Source organism: Dama dama, chromosome 13 (assembly GCF_033118175.1).
Source record: "Dama dama isolate Ldn47 chromosome 13, ASM3311817v1, whole genome shotgun sequence".
In the NCBI taxonomy this organism is placed as follows: domain Eukaryota; kingdom Metazoa; phylum Chordata; class Mammalia; order Artiodactyla; family Cervidae; genus Dama; species Dama dama.
In genome coordinates this window covers 45,906,215-45,923,022 of record NC_083693.1, presented here as the reverse complement: position 1 = coordinate 45,923,022, position 16,808 = coordinate 45,906,215, and the positions used below count along the sequence as shown (strand labels likewise).

General features: G+C 37.1%; 1 non-coding gene across 1 annotated transcript; it reads right to left on the bottom strand.

Annotated features, from left to right (window-relative positions):
- Positions 1–12,371: 12,371 nt before the first annotated feature.
- On the bottom strand, positions 12,372–12,478 carry LOC133068753 (U6 spliceosomal RNA). The gene has a single exon (XR_009695700.1). It is a non-coding gene; the product is annotated as a U6 spliceosomal RNA (small nuclear RNA).
- Between the last annotated feature and the right edge of the window lie 4,330 nt (positions 12,479–16,808).

Genomic DNA, 16,808 nt, shown 5'->3' with positions numbered 1-16,808 from the left:
AAAAACAAACAACAAGAAACAATAAAAAAAGCATGTTACCAAACCAGATTGGTTTTGTCCAATGCACAGCAAGTCAAAACACAAGTCAAGACACTGAAGTTTACAGCCGCCGTCACCGCCGCTAAGTCACTTCAGCCGTGTCCGACTCTGTGCGACCCCATAGAATGCAGCCCACCAGGCTCCCCCGTCCCTGCGATTCTCCAGGCAAGAACACTGGAGTGGGTTGCCATTTCCTTCTCCAATGCATGAAAGGGAAAAGTAAAGTGAAGTCGCTCAGTCGTGTCCGACTCTTAGAAACCTCATGGACCACAGCCTACCAGGCTCCTCTGTCCATGGGATTTTCCAGGCAAGAGTACTGGAGTGGGGTGCCATTGCCTTCTCCGGAGGTTTACAGCAAAGAGGGTTTATCCCCAAGGTCAAGGAGACTGGAGAACTAGTCTCGAGTCTGCTTCCCTGAAAGTAAGGAGTTCAGGGCTCTTATGGATAATAAATAAAGAAGCAGGGTGAGCTGAGGTGTGCGAAAAGGTATAGGAATCATTCCACACACAGACATACCTGAGTTACAGGTCTCTGCATGGTCAAAAGGCCACCCAGCATGCGCAGTTGAAGGGTCAGTGGTCTGTGGTCCTATCCCGTCTCAATCAACTCATCTCGAGATAGATGCAGCTGACTCCAAACTTCTGGAAAACAACTTGGGCAAATGTCTTACTGCTTAGGCTAGTTGCCACCTGGCACACATGCAAGTCTTCAAATGACCTTGATTAGTGAAGGCAGGTGAAATGGACCAATCATTACACTATTTCAAGTAAAATACTGATCTTTGACAAAGGAGGAAACACAATACAATGGAGAAAATATGGTCTTTTTAACAAATGGTGCTGAAACATGTAAATATCCACATGCTAAAAGGTGAATTTAGACAGACTTTATACCATTTACAACATAGATCTAAATGTAAAACAGAAAATTACAAAACTCCCAGAAGATAAGGTAGGAGGAAATATAGATGACCTTGGGTTGAGTAAGGATATTTTAGATACTGCATCTAAAGTACAATCAATAAAATAAATAATTGATAAGTTGGACTTAATTAAAATAAAAATCTGCCATTCTGTGAGAGACACTACAAAGTAAATGAGAAGATAAGCCACAGACTGGGAGAAAATATTTACAAGAGATAAGTTTGATAAAGGACTGTTATTCTAAATGTCCTGGGTTGGCTAAAAAGTTTGCTTGGGTTTTTCCACCATATTTCATGGAAAAAGAAAAAAAAAAAAAAACCCAAACGAACTTTTTGACCAATCCAACACAAAAGACTCTTAACACTCAACCGTAAAAAACAAACTGATTTTAGAAAAAGGATCAAAAGCCTTAACAGACACCTTACCAAAGAAGATACATAAATGACAGATAAGTATACAAAAATATGTTCAACATCATATGTCATCAGAGAAATGAAAGTTAAAACACCAATGAGATACCAACAAACACCTATTAGGATGACAAAAGTCCAAACATTAACAGCACAAAATGGCAGAGGTGATATAGAGCAATAGGAACTCTCATTCACTGATAGTGAGAATGCATATTGCAGAGTCATTTTGGAATATACATATACACTTAATATATGATCTGGCAATTACACCCCTTGGTATTTATGCAAATAAGTTGAAAACTTATGTCACACAATAATCTGCACACAGATGTTTACATTAGCTTTATTCATCATTGCCCAAAACTAGAAGCAACCAAAATGTCCTTCAATAGGTGAATGTATAAATAAACTAGGCTACCTCTAGATGATGGAATAATATTGAGTGCTAAAAATAAATGAGCTATCAAGCCATAAAAATACATGGAGAAATCTGAAATGCATATTACTCATGAAAGAAGCCAATCTGAAAGGCTATATACTGTATTGTTTGAGTTTTCTGACAGTTGCGAAAAGGCAAAACTATGGAGACAATAAAAGAATTAGTGGTTTCCAGGAATTAGGGGAGAAGAAGGGATAAATAGGCAGAGCACATAGAATTTTTAGAATGAGAAACTATTTTGTATGATACTATGATGGTGGATATATGTAGTTATACATTTGTTAATACCCATAGAATGTACATGGATCATGGAGAAAGCAAGGGAGTTCCAGAAAGAACATTAATTTTCTGCTTCATTGACTATGGTGAAGCCTTGACTATGTAGATCACAACAAATTGTGGAAAATTCTTAAAGAAATGAGAATACCAGACCACTCTACTTGTCTCCTGAGGAACCTGAATACAGGTCAAGAATAACAGTTAGAACCAGACATGGAACAACTAACTGGTTCAAAATTGGGGAAGGGGAGTACAACAAGGCAGTATATTGTCACGCTGCTTATTTAACTTATATGCAGAGTACCTCATAAGAAATGTCGGGTTGGATGAATCCCACGCTCGAATCAAGATTGCTGGGAGAAATATCAACAACCTCAGAAATGATATCACTCTAAAGTAAAAAAGCAAAGAGGAACTAGAGCCTCTTGATGAGGGTGAACGAGGAGAGTGAAAAAGCTGGCTTGAAACTCAACATTCAAAAAACTAAGATCATGGCATCTGGTCCCATCACTTCATGGCAAATAGGAGGGGCTGGGGAGTGGAAACAGTGACAGAATTTAATTTCCTGGGCTTCAAAATCACTGTGGATAGTGACTCCACTCATAACATTAAAATATGCTTGCTCCTTGGAAGAAAAGCTATGACAAATCTTGACAGTGAATTAAAAAGCAGAGACATCATTTTGCTGACAAAGGTCCATATAGTCAAAGCTAGGATTTTTCCAGTATTCATGTACTGGTATGAGAATCGGACCATAAAGAAGGCTGAGTGCTGAAGAATTGACGGTGCTGGCGAAGACTCTTGAGAATTCCTTGGACAGAAAGGAGATCAAACTAATCAATCCTAAAATAAATCAACCCTGTATATTGATTGGAAGGACTGATGCTAAAGCTGAGGCTCTAATACTTTGGCCACATGATGGGAAGAACTAACTCAATGGAAAAGGCCCTGCTGCTCAGAAAGATTGAAGACAGGAGGAAGAGGGAGTGGCAGAGGATGAGATGATTAGATAGCATCATTCTTCACTCAGTGGACATGAATTTGAGCAAACTCTGGGAGACACTGAGGACAGAGTAGCCTGGCATGCTGCAGTCCATGGGGTCACAGTCAGACATGACTTAGTGACTGAAAAAAAACAATGGAGTGAAAAACACCAAGAAAAACCCTAATATAAACTACGAACCTTGGATAGCAATAATTTGTCAGTGCCGTTCATCTGTTGTAACAATTGTGCCTACCTAGTGGAGAAAGGTGATAGTGGAGAAGTGGGCCTGGGGTGCTGAGAGGGAAGATAGTGTATGGGAACTCTCTATACTTTCCATTTAATTTTCATGTGAATGTAAAAGGGTTCTAAAAATTAAAGTCTATTTGAAAAGGTAAACCAGAACAATCTAACTTGATACATTTAAAAAGGGGATTTTTTTCAGAGAAATGGACATTTTTCCAAGTAATAAGGTAATCATCAAATAAACAGTTAGTTTGGGGCATATTCAGTAGGAGGTAAGAATAAGCTTTTAATGAATTTTTAAAATAGATGCATATCCTACTGCAAAATGAATTACATTCCGAAACAGAGGGAGAACAGAAACAAAGATAAGGCACTTATTGTAATTCATGTAAGGCAACCCATCTCAAGTCTATTTTGAAGAACCTCTAAAGATAAAAATTAATATAGATGATATATCCAATATAGATGATTCCATCAAGATCACTCAAACAAATTTTTACAGAGTATGACCAAAATATATCTACTTCACATTCATAAACTAAATTGGATATGACTATATCATAATTGTGGCTACCCATTCTAGTATTCTGCCTGGAGAATTCAATGGGCAGAGGAGTCTGGTGGCTACAGTCCCTGGTGGCTATGGACTGGGCTACAGTCCATAGCGTTGCCAAGAGTAGGACATGACTGAGTGACTAACACTTTCACTTTTTTTCACATATCATAAGTATACTGTATAGGGAAAAGTGTGAAGGTATCATAAATGGTTAGAAGCAAAATGTGTTAAACTGTGAAGATTCAACATTAGGATGTCAACTTTCAGACTAGCTAATAAACTGTATGTATCCTTGTCAATACAATGGTCAATTAGTGCATGTGTGCTCAGTCACTTCACTTGTGTCTGACTCGTTGCAACCCTATGGACTGTAGTCCACCAGACTCCTCTGTCCATGGGATTCTCCAGGCAAGCATACTGGAGAGGGTTGCCATGCCCTTTTCCAGGGGATCTTCCCCACCTAGGGATAAAACCTGCATCTCTTGCATTGCAGGCAGATTCTTTACCACTGAGCCACTTCGGAAGTCTGGTCAGTTAGTAAAGAAGTGCCAAGTAGATTATATACATACCATTGAAAATTGAACAACATGGGTTTGAATGGCATGGGCCTACTTGTATATGGATTTTTTACAACAGTAATTACTAGAGTACTAAACAGTAAGTAGTTGGTTGAACCCTTAGAACCAAAACTGCACATAAGGAATAACCATGGAGATGGAGGAGAAGGGGGTGGCAGAGGATATGAGATGATTAGATAAGTTAAATTTGGATTTTTGATGCACAGAAAGTCAGTGGCTGCAAACCTCTAAGACATATGGGTTTAACAGAGTCAGTTGAAAGGGAAAAAAAGTGACCAGAGCTGAGTAAAAGCACTGTGCCAAAAAGCCTCCAGTAAACAGCTGTAAATAAGTAAGTTGCTATGACAAGATTTAGGAAAAAATGTTCCCTGAGAATTCTGGAAGCCAAAAAAGACTGTGGCTTTGATGTTACTCATGGGGAAACAGTGAGATTATTATTCCCTTGTCCTTCAAGGTGTTTACTGTGTAGGTCATCCCTAACTGAGATAGGCACTGATGATGTGTGGTATAAATACAAGCTAGTCACTCTGATATGGGAAGCAGACAGGGTTAAGGGGCAATGTTCTGTGTTGGTTTATTGCCGAAAATGAAGAGATCCTAATACAATAAACAAGATTGCACATGAAAGGCAAAAAAGAATATTCTGATGGAAAAACAAAGGAAAGTTAGAGATTTTACACAATCTTGTGCCTTCTTTGCTCCTTAGTAGACATGATTGAGAAATTTTTTCTGCTTAAACATTAAAGAGTTATAAACCAATGTTCAACCATGGTTATCTTAATAAGTGAAATTAATAAATAATAGCCAGGCTTGAAATTACTTGCAGATGAAGATATAGCCAAGGAAACACTGCTACCCATCAAAAGGAAGGAGTGGGGTTGAGGCTCAACTATCTGGTACCTAATATGATTCCTATGTCTTTGCAGAAAGAAAAAATTGAAGAATCTTTAGGTGTGGCAATCAGAGGCCAAGAATTTGTCATGGTTCAAAGATAGCATGTGACTGGGTGTATTTAGAGTAGCGCCTCCTAATGGGATCTTGAGAAACCCATATGCAGGTCAGGAAGCAACAGTTAGAACTGGACATGGACCAACAGACTGGTTCCAAATAGGAAAAGGGGTATCAAGGCTGTATATTATCACCCTGCTTATTAACTTATATGCAGAGTACATCATGAGAAATGCTGGGCTGGAAGAAGCACAAGCTGGAATCAAGATTGCTGGGAGAAATATCAATAACCTCAGATATGCAAATGACACCACCCTTATGGCAGAAAGTAAAGAAGAACTAAAGAGCTTCTTGATAAAAGTGAAAGAGGAGAGTGAAAAAATTGGCTTAAAGCTCAACATTCAGAAAAATAAGATCATGGCATCCGGTGCCATCACTTCATGGCATACAGATGGGGAAACAGTGGCTGACTTTATTTTTTGGGCTCCAAAATCACTGCAGATGGTGATTGCAGCCATGAAATTAAAAGACACTTACTCCTTGGAAGGAAAGTTATGACCAACCTAGACAGAATATTAAAAAGCAGAGACATTACTTTGCCAACAAAGGTCCATCTAGTCAAGGGTATAGTTTTTTCCAGTGGTCATGTATGGATGTGAGAGTTGGACTATAAAGAAAGCTGAGCACCAAAAAATTGATGCTTTTGAACTGTGGTGTTGGAGGACTCTTGAGAGTCCCTTGGACTGCAAGGAGATCCAACCAGTCCATCCTAAAGGAGATCGGTCCTGGGTGTTCATTGGAAGGACTGATGTTGAAACTGAAACTCCAATACTTTGGTCACCTGTTGTGAAGAGCCGACTCATTGGAAAAGACCCTGATGCTGGGAGGGATTGGGGGCAGGAGGAGAAGGGGATGACAGAGGATGAGATGGCTGGATGGCATCACCAACTCGATGGATATGCGTTTTAGTAAACTCTGGGAGTTGGTGATGGACAGGGAGGCCTGGCGTGCTGCGATTCATGGGGTTGCAAAGAGTCGGACACGACTGAGCGACTGAGCTGAAGTGAATAGGATTTCTTCATTTTGCTCTTTCCTAAGGTAATTTCTGCTTTGGCAATTTAGATATGTGCATAAAATCAAGGCACCAATCTTGCCAAGTTGTAGTTAGCCATTTTAAAATGAAGTTTACAATAAAAATGAGTCAAGTTATTGACAAAAACACATGTCATAGAAAAAAGAAAAATAGCTTGACACAGTTAGTACTAGATTCAGGCCCATCTTAGGAAGAATCTAAAACTTCTGAAGTCATTTCATGTCATCTGAACACAAAATCAGAAGCCGAAATGAATTTTTATGCTACAGAATAAGTCAACAAGTATTTGCAAAGTCAGGAGAACAAAAAGGCATATCTTAGCTTTTTTTCAGTACAAGAAAAAGAAAGGATAAACTTACTGAATCTTCTCTAAATGAACATTATATTCAAAATAGCAAACAAAATGAAAAATAGACAATTCCAAGACAGAGAAGAACACAGTAAAAGATTACCTTGGTATTTAGTTTACAGTTCTATGCCATGGTTAGTTATAAAACAGAGAACTATATAATAAAAATAAAAATTGGTATCATTATAGAATCACTGAGAATCATTCTTCACCACATTTTGGGTCTTATGTAAAATAGAAAATATACAAGACAGATAATATTACTCTAGCTGTTTAAGTCCTTTTTAGTTTAATCATTTTTTTGCACATATAATAATTGTAAAATTTTCTCAATGGGAAGAATTTTTTTGTAAAGTGATGAGATTTGAGGGCATGCCTTTTACCTCAATACGTATTTAAAACAAGATGCTATTCTTTGTCTGCAGATAGTGAGTTCCCATTTACAGAAATGGCCAAGAAAAAAATAAAAAATATCTGAGCTATCAGAGACTGCAGTGTCTGAGAGGTTGGATTAGATGACTTCTAAGCTACATTTCAAATTTTATCAGTACCAAATACTAACAAATCATCATAGTCATCATCATCCTTATTATCTTAAGGAAGCATGATATTTATTATTGCATGTCATGTTCATGTTAAATACTAATGTATATAAATTTAGGCAGAACACTCACATGAGCTAATTTGTTCCAGTCTCAGAACAGGTTCTATCACAAACAGTAACACTGAATGCCTCAATTCTCTGCTTCTTTTATTATTTTTCTAATTATATATCTGTTAAGCAAATAAGTCTAGGCTTTAAAGTGAACATAAGTGATGGCAAAACTATGATGCAATCATAGCACCTTTAATGTTTATTCTTGATAACTTGAGATTTTTAGTGCATCACATAATTTAGCAAGCCATATGTTTGCCATCTATTTTGATTAATAAAAAGATACATAGGAATCTTTTCTAAGGAAGAACAAATGTTGTAAAAGTATCTCCTTTTAATCTCTCCCAGTTTAGCAAAGGAACACTAACAACATCAGCATTTCCACAATAACTGCATCCCTTGCAAATGAGTGGTTATAGTACTATGGTGGGAGGACATTGGATTTGAAGTGAGGAGATATTTGGATTATGAAAACTGTGAACAATTTCTTTCTGAGATAGGTTTAAATGGGAACTCATATTATCAACAGAATTTTCTAATATTCTGCTTGACAGGTAATCTCCTTAATTTAAAAACAAACAACAACAACAACAACAAAACACAGTCAAGACATTTGGTTACTATAACATAAATCCTTTCATAAATTGTATATATATATATATATATATATACACACACACACACACATATATATTACTGTGTATATTATAAAATTATTTTCTTAAATGTAAAGATACACAAAAGGCACTTAATAAATATTTTTTAAAGAACAGATAAGATTACCTCTTAGTTGTTCACTAAAATAAGAAATTGCAGTCTTCCCTAACTGACTTTCAAAACTAGTGGACAAATACATGGATATAGAAAACAATACATTGTTTAATAACTCCAATACTTTGGCCATCTGATGCAAAGAACTGACTCATTGGAAAAGACCCTGGTACTGGGAAAGATTGAAGGCAGAAGGAGAAGGGGACGACAGAAGATGAGATGGTTGGATGGCATCACTGATTCGATGGACATGAATCAAGTAAGTTCAGGGAGTTGGTGATGGAAAGGGAAGCCTGGCGTGCTGCAGTCCTTGGGGTCACAAAGTGTCAGACCCGACTGAGCGACTGAACTGAACTTATACCAATTACAATGTGCAGAATCTTAGAAGTGGATTGTAACTTTCATTGGAAGTCGTCTATAATTGCCAGTTTTAGACATATGAACAAGAGCAAAACATTAAAATAGGACAATTGATTAGTTGTCAACATGAACTATAAATCAAGAGACCAAAACAGTCATGCTGTGCTTAGTCACTGAGTCATGTCTGACTCTTTGTGACCCCATGGACTGTAGCCCTCCAGGCTCCTCTCTCCATAGGATTCTCCAAGGCAAGAATACTGGAGTGGGTCGCCATGCCCTCCTCCACGGGATCTTCCCAACCTAGGGATCGAACCCAGGTCACCTGCATTGTGGACAGATTCTTTACTGTCTGAGTCAACAGGGAAGCCCTTACAAACCCCAACCCATGGATCAAATCCAGGTCTCCTGCATTGCGGCAGCTGAGCCACAAGGGAAGCCCATATAAGCCATAAAGGAGTTGTAGGTTGATAAATATGAAGCTGAAAGTACAATCCTAAGCCATTATACTAGAATTATTTCTCAAAATAAAATTTGAGAGATTATACCTTCAGAAATTACCAACAGCTTCTTTCAATACAAGTTTAAGCATAAGTTTCTATACAATACGTTGTTGGATATGATTAAAATTTTGTGTGCTCTTCATTGTATTAAAACCACAGACAAAAGTTTTTCTAAGCCTCCAAATACCACACTTTGAAGCCTGTGGAGCGAGGAGTGTTTCAAGAGATGGTGGGTGGAAAAATAGAAATCGACATCAGCAGAAAAATCTAGGCTAATATTGAATCAAGACAGCAAGCAACTAACCTAAGGAAAATGAAAAAGTAGGGATTTAAAAGAAACTGAACACACACACACACACAAATCATAATTTCATGACAAACAACAACACTATCTTGTGTTCACCCAGCCCATCTAATATATACCAAAAATCTTGGTAGAAATGATTGCATTAATCCACACAACAATTGGTCTCTGATATGGATTAGAAATTTATAGTGTTACTCCTGTTTAGCAGTTGTTAAAAGTTGCAATTTCAAAAGCAATTCAGTGACTTTCTGAGTAAAATCAAAATCTAAGCAACAACAAATTTTAATTTACAAATCTATTTCCCATTACCTGTATTAAGGAGATGAAAGGTTTTAAATTTCTTCCCCATTCAATTGACTTAACACTTCACCATTTGCTAGTGTCAAGTTTGTTATTTTCAAACAACAAAGCTCCCAGTGAAAACTATTATTTCTCTTTAACTTCTGAGGAGTTCAGAGTAAAAATACAAAAGATACATAAGCAAGGATGCTATCATCATAGGCTTGGAACATCCAGTAAACAAAACATTACTTTTCAGCTCTTTTGAACGGAAACTATGTATTATACATCTAAACATCAAACTGATGAAATAAACTGATTTGTGACGATGATTTAAAATATTACCCTAACACCATTTTTCATATTAGCCTTTCATTGAAAGAGAACACTAGCATAAACCACACTATTATAATAAAATTCAGTGATTTCCTCTCAAGGCAGTAAGGCAGTGTTACTTTACTTCACTGTAGTCATCATCAGTTCAGTTCAGTTCAGTTCAGTCGCTCAGTCGTGTCCGACTCTTTGCAACCCCATGAATCGCAGCACGCCAGGCCTCCCTGTCCATCACCAACTCCCAGAGTTTACTAAAACGCATATCCATCGAGTTGGTGATGCCATCCAGCCATCTCATCCTCTGTCATCCCCTTCTCCTCCTGCCCCCAATCCCTCCCAGCATCAGGGTCTTTTCCAATGAGTCGGCTCTTCACAACAGGTGACCAAAGTATTGGAGTTTCAGCTTCAACATCAGTCCTTCCAATGAACACCCAGGACCGATCTCCTTTAGGATGGACTGGTTGGATCTCCTTGCAGTCCAAGGGACTCTCAAGAGTCCTCCAACACCACAGTTCAAAAGCATCAATTTTTTGGTGCTCAGCTTTCTTTATAGTCCAACTCTCACATCCATACATGACCACTGGAAAAAACTATACCCTTGACTAGATGGACCTTTGTTGGCAAAGTAATGTCTCTGCTTTTTAATATTCTGTCTAGGTTGGTCATAACTTTCCTTCCAAGGAGTAAGCGTCTTTTAATTTCATGGCTGCAATCACCATCTGCAGTGATTTTGGAGCCCAAAAAATTAAAGTCTGACACTGCTTCCACTGTTTCCTCATCTATTTCCCACGAAGTGATGGGACTGGATGCCATGATCTTATTTTTCTGAATGTTGAGCTTTAAGCCAACTTTTTTCACTCTCCTCTCAAGTAGCCATTTCTTAAGAGTCATGCTGTAAAACTAAGTCTTCCATGGTGGTTCAGATGGTAAAGCGTCTGCCTGCAATGTGGGAGACCCAGGTTCGATCCCTGGGTGGGGAAGATCCTCTGGATCTTCCAGTACCCTTGCCTGGAGAATCCCATGGACAGAGGAGCCTGGTATGCTACAGTCCATGGGGTCACCAAGAGTTGGACACGACTGAGAGACTTCACTCACTCACTCACTCATGCTGTAAAACTAAATTAAAAAAATAAACAACCAACTTGCATAATGACTGATGGCCGCAGGGTAGCTCCATGATAGATAGATATAAGATAGATGACAGAGATAGATTAAAAAATGAATGTCTTCTTTTGAATATGTTGAGCAATTGATGCTTGTTAGACAAAAAACTATGATTTGTATTATTATTTTTTCAGCATCAGCAGAAGGAAAACAGGAAAATCTTAGCAGACCAAGTCAGCCTACAAATTAAGGATTCCTGAGTCTGCAAAGAACAATGCTCTCCAGCAATTATTAGCACAGAGAAGGTGCTCCTAGTGTCCCCAAACTTTATAACACACAGCTATAATAATCATGCTTCAAATGAAAACATTCTGGAACTATCTTAAACTATCCAGTTTCTAAGCCATCCAGCCTGTCGACATCCGAAAATCAATGTTATCAGTGTCTCTTCTAGTGGAAGGATTACTTTAACAGGGGTATCTCCACAGTCATCCTTGGCACACCTGGTCATAGGAATGCATGATTTACACAGCTGCACAGTTGGGGTTTGTGTTGAAAGAGATTTTAGCAGATGAGGCATAAAATTTGGAAATATGCAGCCAGGGAGATGGGAGGTATGAAACTCTCCATTCTGAAAACATTACTCTTTTTCAGATTGTGTTTGTCAGTCTTTCCAGCTAAATAGAGAAGTGACAACACTCTGAAAGAGTTTATGCAGATGCTGAAAAATAAATAGATTAGCTATTACTAGCTGGCATAAATACTTAGCATTTAGATATTTCATTATTTGTAACAGAATAGTAAACACATTGGCCAGGATAATATTGGACAACAGAAGATACAAATATGAATGCTGGCACATGAAAACATATTAGGGACAGATTTAGAAAAGATAAACAAAGGTACAAGAGCTTTATTTGATTTATTTTTAAATGGCTTACATTTTAACAAGCAGTATTTTTAAATGGATGAATGATGCAGCAGTGATAAGGTATTAGGATATCTGTCAGGGCTACTATTCTCTTCTGAGGCACCATATTAGCTTATGAGATTGTGGACAAAATTCAGCTTCTTGTGGTTGTAGAACTGAAGTCCCTGTTTTCTTGACACATTACTCTGTTCAAATTCAAGCAAAGAAACATTGAATTCTTCTTGTGCTTTGGATTTCTCTAAATTCCCTTTCTGCCTTGTCTTGTTTTTTTTTTTTTTTCCTTTTAAAAAATATGGAACGCTTCACGAATTTGCGTGTCATCCTTGCGCAGGGGCCATGCTAATCTTCTCTGTATCGTTCCAATTATAGTATATGTGCTGCCGAAGCGAGCACTGTCTTGTGTTTTTAAGGGATCATGTGATTATATTGGGCCTCTGCTTCTGGTCAGTCTTCTTCCTTTGAATTCAATTGATTAGGAAATTTAACTATATCTACAAAGTTCTTTTTTGACATGTTAAATAATATATTCACAGCCTGATGATCAGAGTGTAGAATCCTATTGGGAGCTAAATTCACTTGCCTGAAATTTCATTGCCTATTACATATTTATTTGAAACATAAGTAGACTTATATTAGATTATTATTCCTAAACATGACAATATAGTCATTATTCACATTACATTTTAGTGTGAGTTTGGTAAGAATCTTAACTTTGAAGAACTGAAATTTGCCTTAAGGAATAAGAACTGTAGACATGAAAAGAAAAATACAGGACAAAAATCTGATTTTATAGCAGGGAGAGGTATTTCCCAGGGGAAAACTAAAGACCGGCCTGAGTGGAATACTGAATGTGGCATTCTTGAAAAGGATGCTAGAATAAAGTAGAAAGAAGGAGAAGAATGAGTGGAACAGAGACAGTGAAGAACCAGAAAACAGTTTTCCCATGGGCTATGAAAGACAGTAACGAGCTAAGTAAGTCAACCAGACCCTAGCCCTAGATGTCCCTCCTCTTTCATCAATAACTCAAACACCACACACACACACACACCCCTAAATAGAAACAGAGGTACAAGAAAAAATTCCAATAAATTTATGCAGTTGAGAAACATATTTCTTTCCCTTGGAGCATTGTATAGTGTTTTTGTAAATAACAGCAGAGTTGGAGTTGAGGAAAAGAGGCATTTAGAATAGAGGGAAGAGGCAATATACAATGTTTTCTATTGGTTTTAAAATACCCCTTAACTTCCAGGAATAACTCTGTCTATTCAATTATTGTAATGTATATTTAAAGAAAGAAAGCATTTTCTCTTGGAACAAATATTAAGTTCACAATAATCCAATCATAATCTTAACACGGAGAAAAACCAATCTCTGCTTCACTTCACTGCACTATAGTATTTAATCTTTTCCTATTGATAGTTAGTGCATGCAATTTTCATTAGAAGAGCTTTAAACATCAAAAGTAACATTTGGAGGCAGCAGCAGATTCACAGCAGCTCTTTAATATTTGGTCACTTTATAATTAGATTATAACTTTACAAGGAAGCATATAGAAGACACTGGGTCACAGTTTTAAAGTTATAAAACCAATAAAATCATCCAGGGTATAGTATTACTTTGAAATGACTTATAAGCAATTTCATTTTACTGCCAAAACATTTTTATCATTTCTTTCCCAAAGACAAATGTGTTCAGTTCAATTTCTGTTTGGCTTTGCATTTAATCATGTTTGCAGGAGTTTTTTTTTTTTTTTTTTTTTTTGAGTTTACAATTAATTCTCTTTACATTTGTGTAACACTATTCGAAACTTTTTCCTCCCTAAATTTGTCCTAGTGGATGATTGCTTATTAAAATTTTATAATGTTGTAATTATTATATATACATAGTGCTCTCAGGATCCTGACAGAAGATATTTTATAATTTCCTTATTTTATTGCTCAAACAATTGCAAATAACACATTCATGAAATCTAAAACATGTAAACATAACACAGATTCAAATACTGTGCAGAAAACCACTAGATCAAGAATACTTTAGATAAATGTAAAATTAGTATTTTACATAATACTGGTCAAACTGCATGTGATGATATGCACCTGAATTTAGTCACCTTCCTTTAAATGATTAATAGATCAGGCATTTTAATATCAATACAGAATACAGCAATGGATAAGTGAGTTTATTTTCTATTTTTATTTTTTTCATTTATTTATATTAGTTGGAGGCTAATTACAATATTGTAGTGGTTTTTGCCATACATTGATATGAATCAGCCATATATTTACATGTGTTCCCCATCCTGAACCCCCCTCCCACCTCCCTGCCCACCCCATCCCCCTGGGTCACCCTAGTGCACCAGCCCTGGGCACTTGTCTCATGCATCAAACCAGGACTGGCGATCTGTTTCACGATTGATAATATACATGTTTCAATGCTATTCTCTCAGAACATCCCACCCTCGCCTTCTCCCAAAGAGTCTGAAAGTCTGTGCTATACATCTGTGTCTCTTTTTCTCTCTTGCATATAGGGTTATCATTACCATCTTTCTAAATTCCATATAAATGCATTAATATACTGTATTGGTGTTTATCTTTCTGGCTTACTTCACTCTGTATAATGGGCTCCAGGTTCATCCATCTCATTAGAACTGATTCAAATGTATTCTTTCTAATGGCTGGGTAATATTCCATTGTGTATATGTACCACAGCTTTCTTATCCATTTGTCTGCTGATGGGCATCTAGGTTGCTTCCATATTCTGGCTATTATAAACAGTGCTGTGATGAACACTGGGGTAAACGTGTCTCTTTCAGTTCTGGTTTCCTCAGTGTGTATGTCCAGGAGTGGGATTGCTGGGTCATATGGCAGGTCTATTTCCTGTTTTTTGAAGAATCTCCACACTGTTCTCCATTGTGGCTGTACTAGTTTGCATTCCCACCAACAGTGTAAGAGGGTTCCCTTTTCTCCACACCCTCTCCAGCATTTATTGCTTATAGACTTTTGGATAGCAGCCATTCTGACTGTTACCTCATTGAGGTTTTGATTTGCATTTCTCTGATAATGAGTGATGTTGAGCATCTTTTCATGTGTTTGTTAGCCATCTGTATGTCTTCTTTGGAGAAATGTCTGTTTAGTTCTTTGGCCCATTTTTTGATTGGGTCATTTATTTTTCTGGAATTGAGCTGCAGGAGTTCCTTGTATATTTTTGAGATTAATCCTTTGTCTGTTTCTTCATTTGCTATTACTTTCTCCCATTCTGAAGGCTGTCTTCTCACCTGGCTTATAGTTTCCTTTGTTGTGCAAAAGCTTTTAAGTTTCATTAGGTCCCATTTGTTTATTTTTGCTTTTATTCCCAATATTCTGGGAGGTGGGTCATAGAGGATCTTGTTATGATTAACGTTGGAGAGTGTTTTGCCTATGTTCTCCTCTAGGAGTTTTATAGTTTCTGGTCTTACATTTAGATCTTTAATCCATTTAGAGTTTATTTTTGTGTATGGTGTTAGAAAGTGTTCTAGTTTCATTCTTTTATAAGTGGTTGACCAGTTTCCCCAGGACCACTTGTTAAAGAGGTTGTCTTTTCTCCATTGTATATTCTTGCCTCCTTTGTTGAAGATAAGGTGTCCATATTTATGTGGATTTATCCCTGAGCTTTCTATTTTGTTCCATTGTTCTATATTTCTGTCTTTGTGCCAGTACCATACAACCCAAAACCTATGGGACACTGTAAAAGCAGTGCTAAGGGGAAGGTTCATAGTAATACAGGCTTACCTCAAGAAACAAGAAAAAAGTCAAATAAACAACCTAACTCTACACCTAAAGCAACAAGAGAAGGAAGAAATGAAGAACCCCAGGGTTAGTAGAAGGAAAGAAATCTTAAAAATTAGGGCAGAAATAAATGCTAAAGAAAGAAAAGAGACCATAGCAAAAATCAGCAAAGCTAAAAGCTGGTTTTTTGAGAAGATAAATAAAATTGACAAACCATTAGCCAAACTCATTAAGAAACAAAGGGAGAAGAATCAAATCAACAAAATTAGAAATTAAAATGGAGAGATCAAATAGACAACACAGAAATACAAAGGATCATAACAGACTACTACCAGCAGCTATATGCCAATAAAATGGACAACTTGTAAGAAATGGACAAATTCTTAGAAAAGTATAACTTTCCAAAACTGAACCAGGAAGAAATAGAAGATCTTAACAAACCCATCACAAGCACAGAAATTGAAACTGTAATCAGAAATCTTCCAGCAAACAAAAGTCCAGGACCAGATGGCTTCACAGCTGAATTCTACCAAAAATTTAGAGAAGAGCTAACACCTATCTTACTCAAACTCTTCCAGAAAATTGCAGAAGAAGGCAAACTTCCAAACTCATTCTATGAGGCCACCATCACCCTAATACCAAAACCAGACAAAGATGCCACAAAAAAAGAAAACTACAGGCCAATATCACTGATGAACATAGATGCAAAAATCCTTAACAAAATTCTAGCGAAAAGAATCCAACAACACATTAAAAAGATCATACATCATGACCAAGTGGGCTTTATTCCAGGGATGCAAGGATTCTTTAATATCCACAAATCAATCAATGTAATACACCACATTAACAAATTTAAAGACAAAAAAAACATATGATCATCTCAATAGATGCAGAAAAAGCCTTTGACAAAATTCAACTTCCATTTATGAAGAAAAACTCTCCAGAAAGCAGGAATAGAA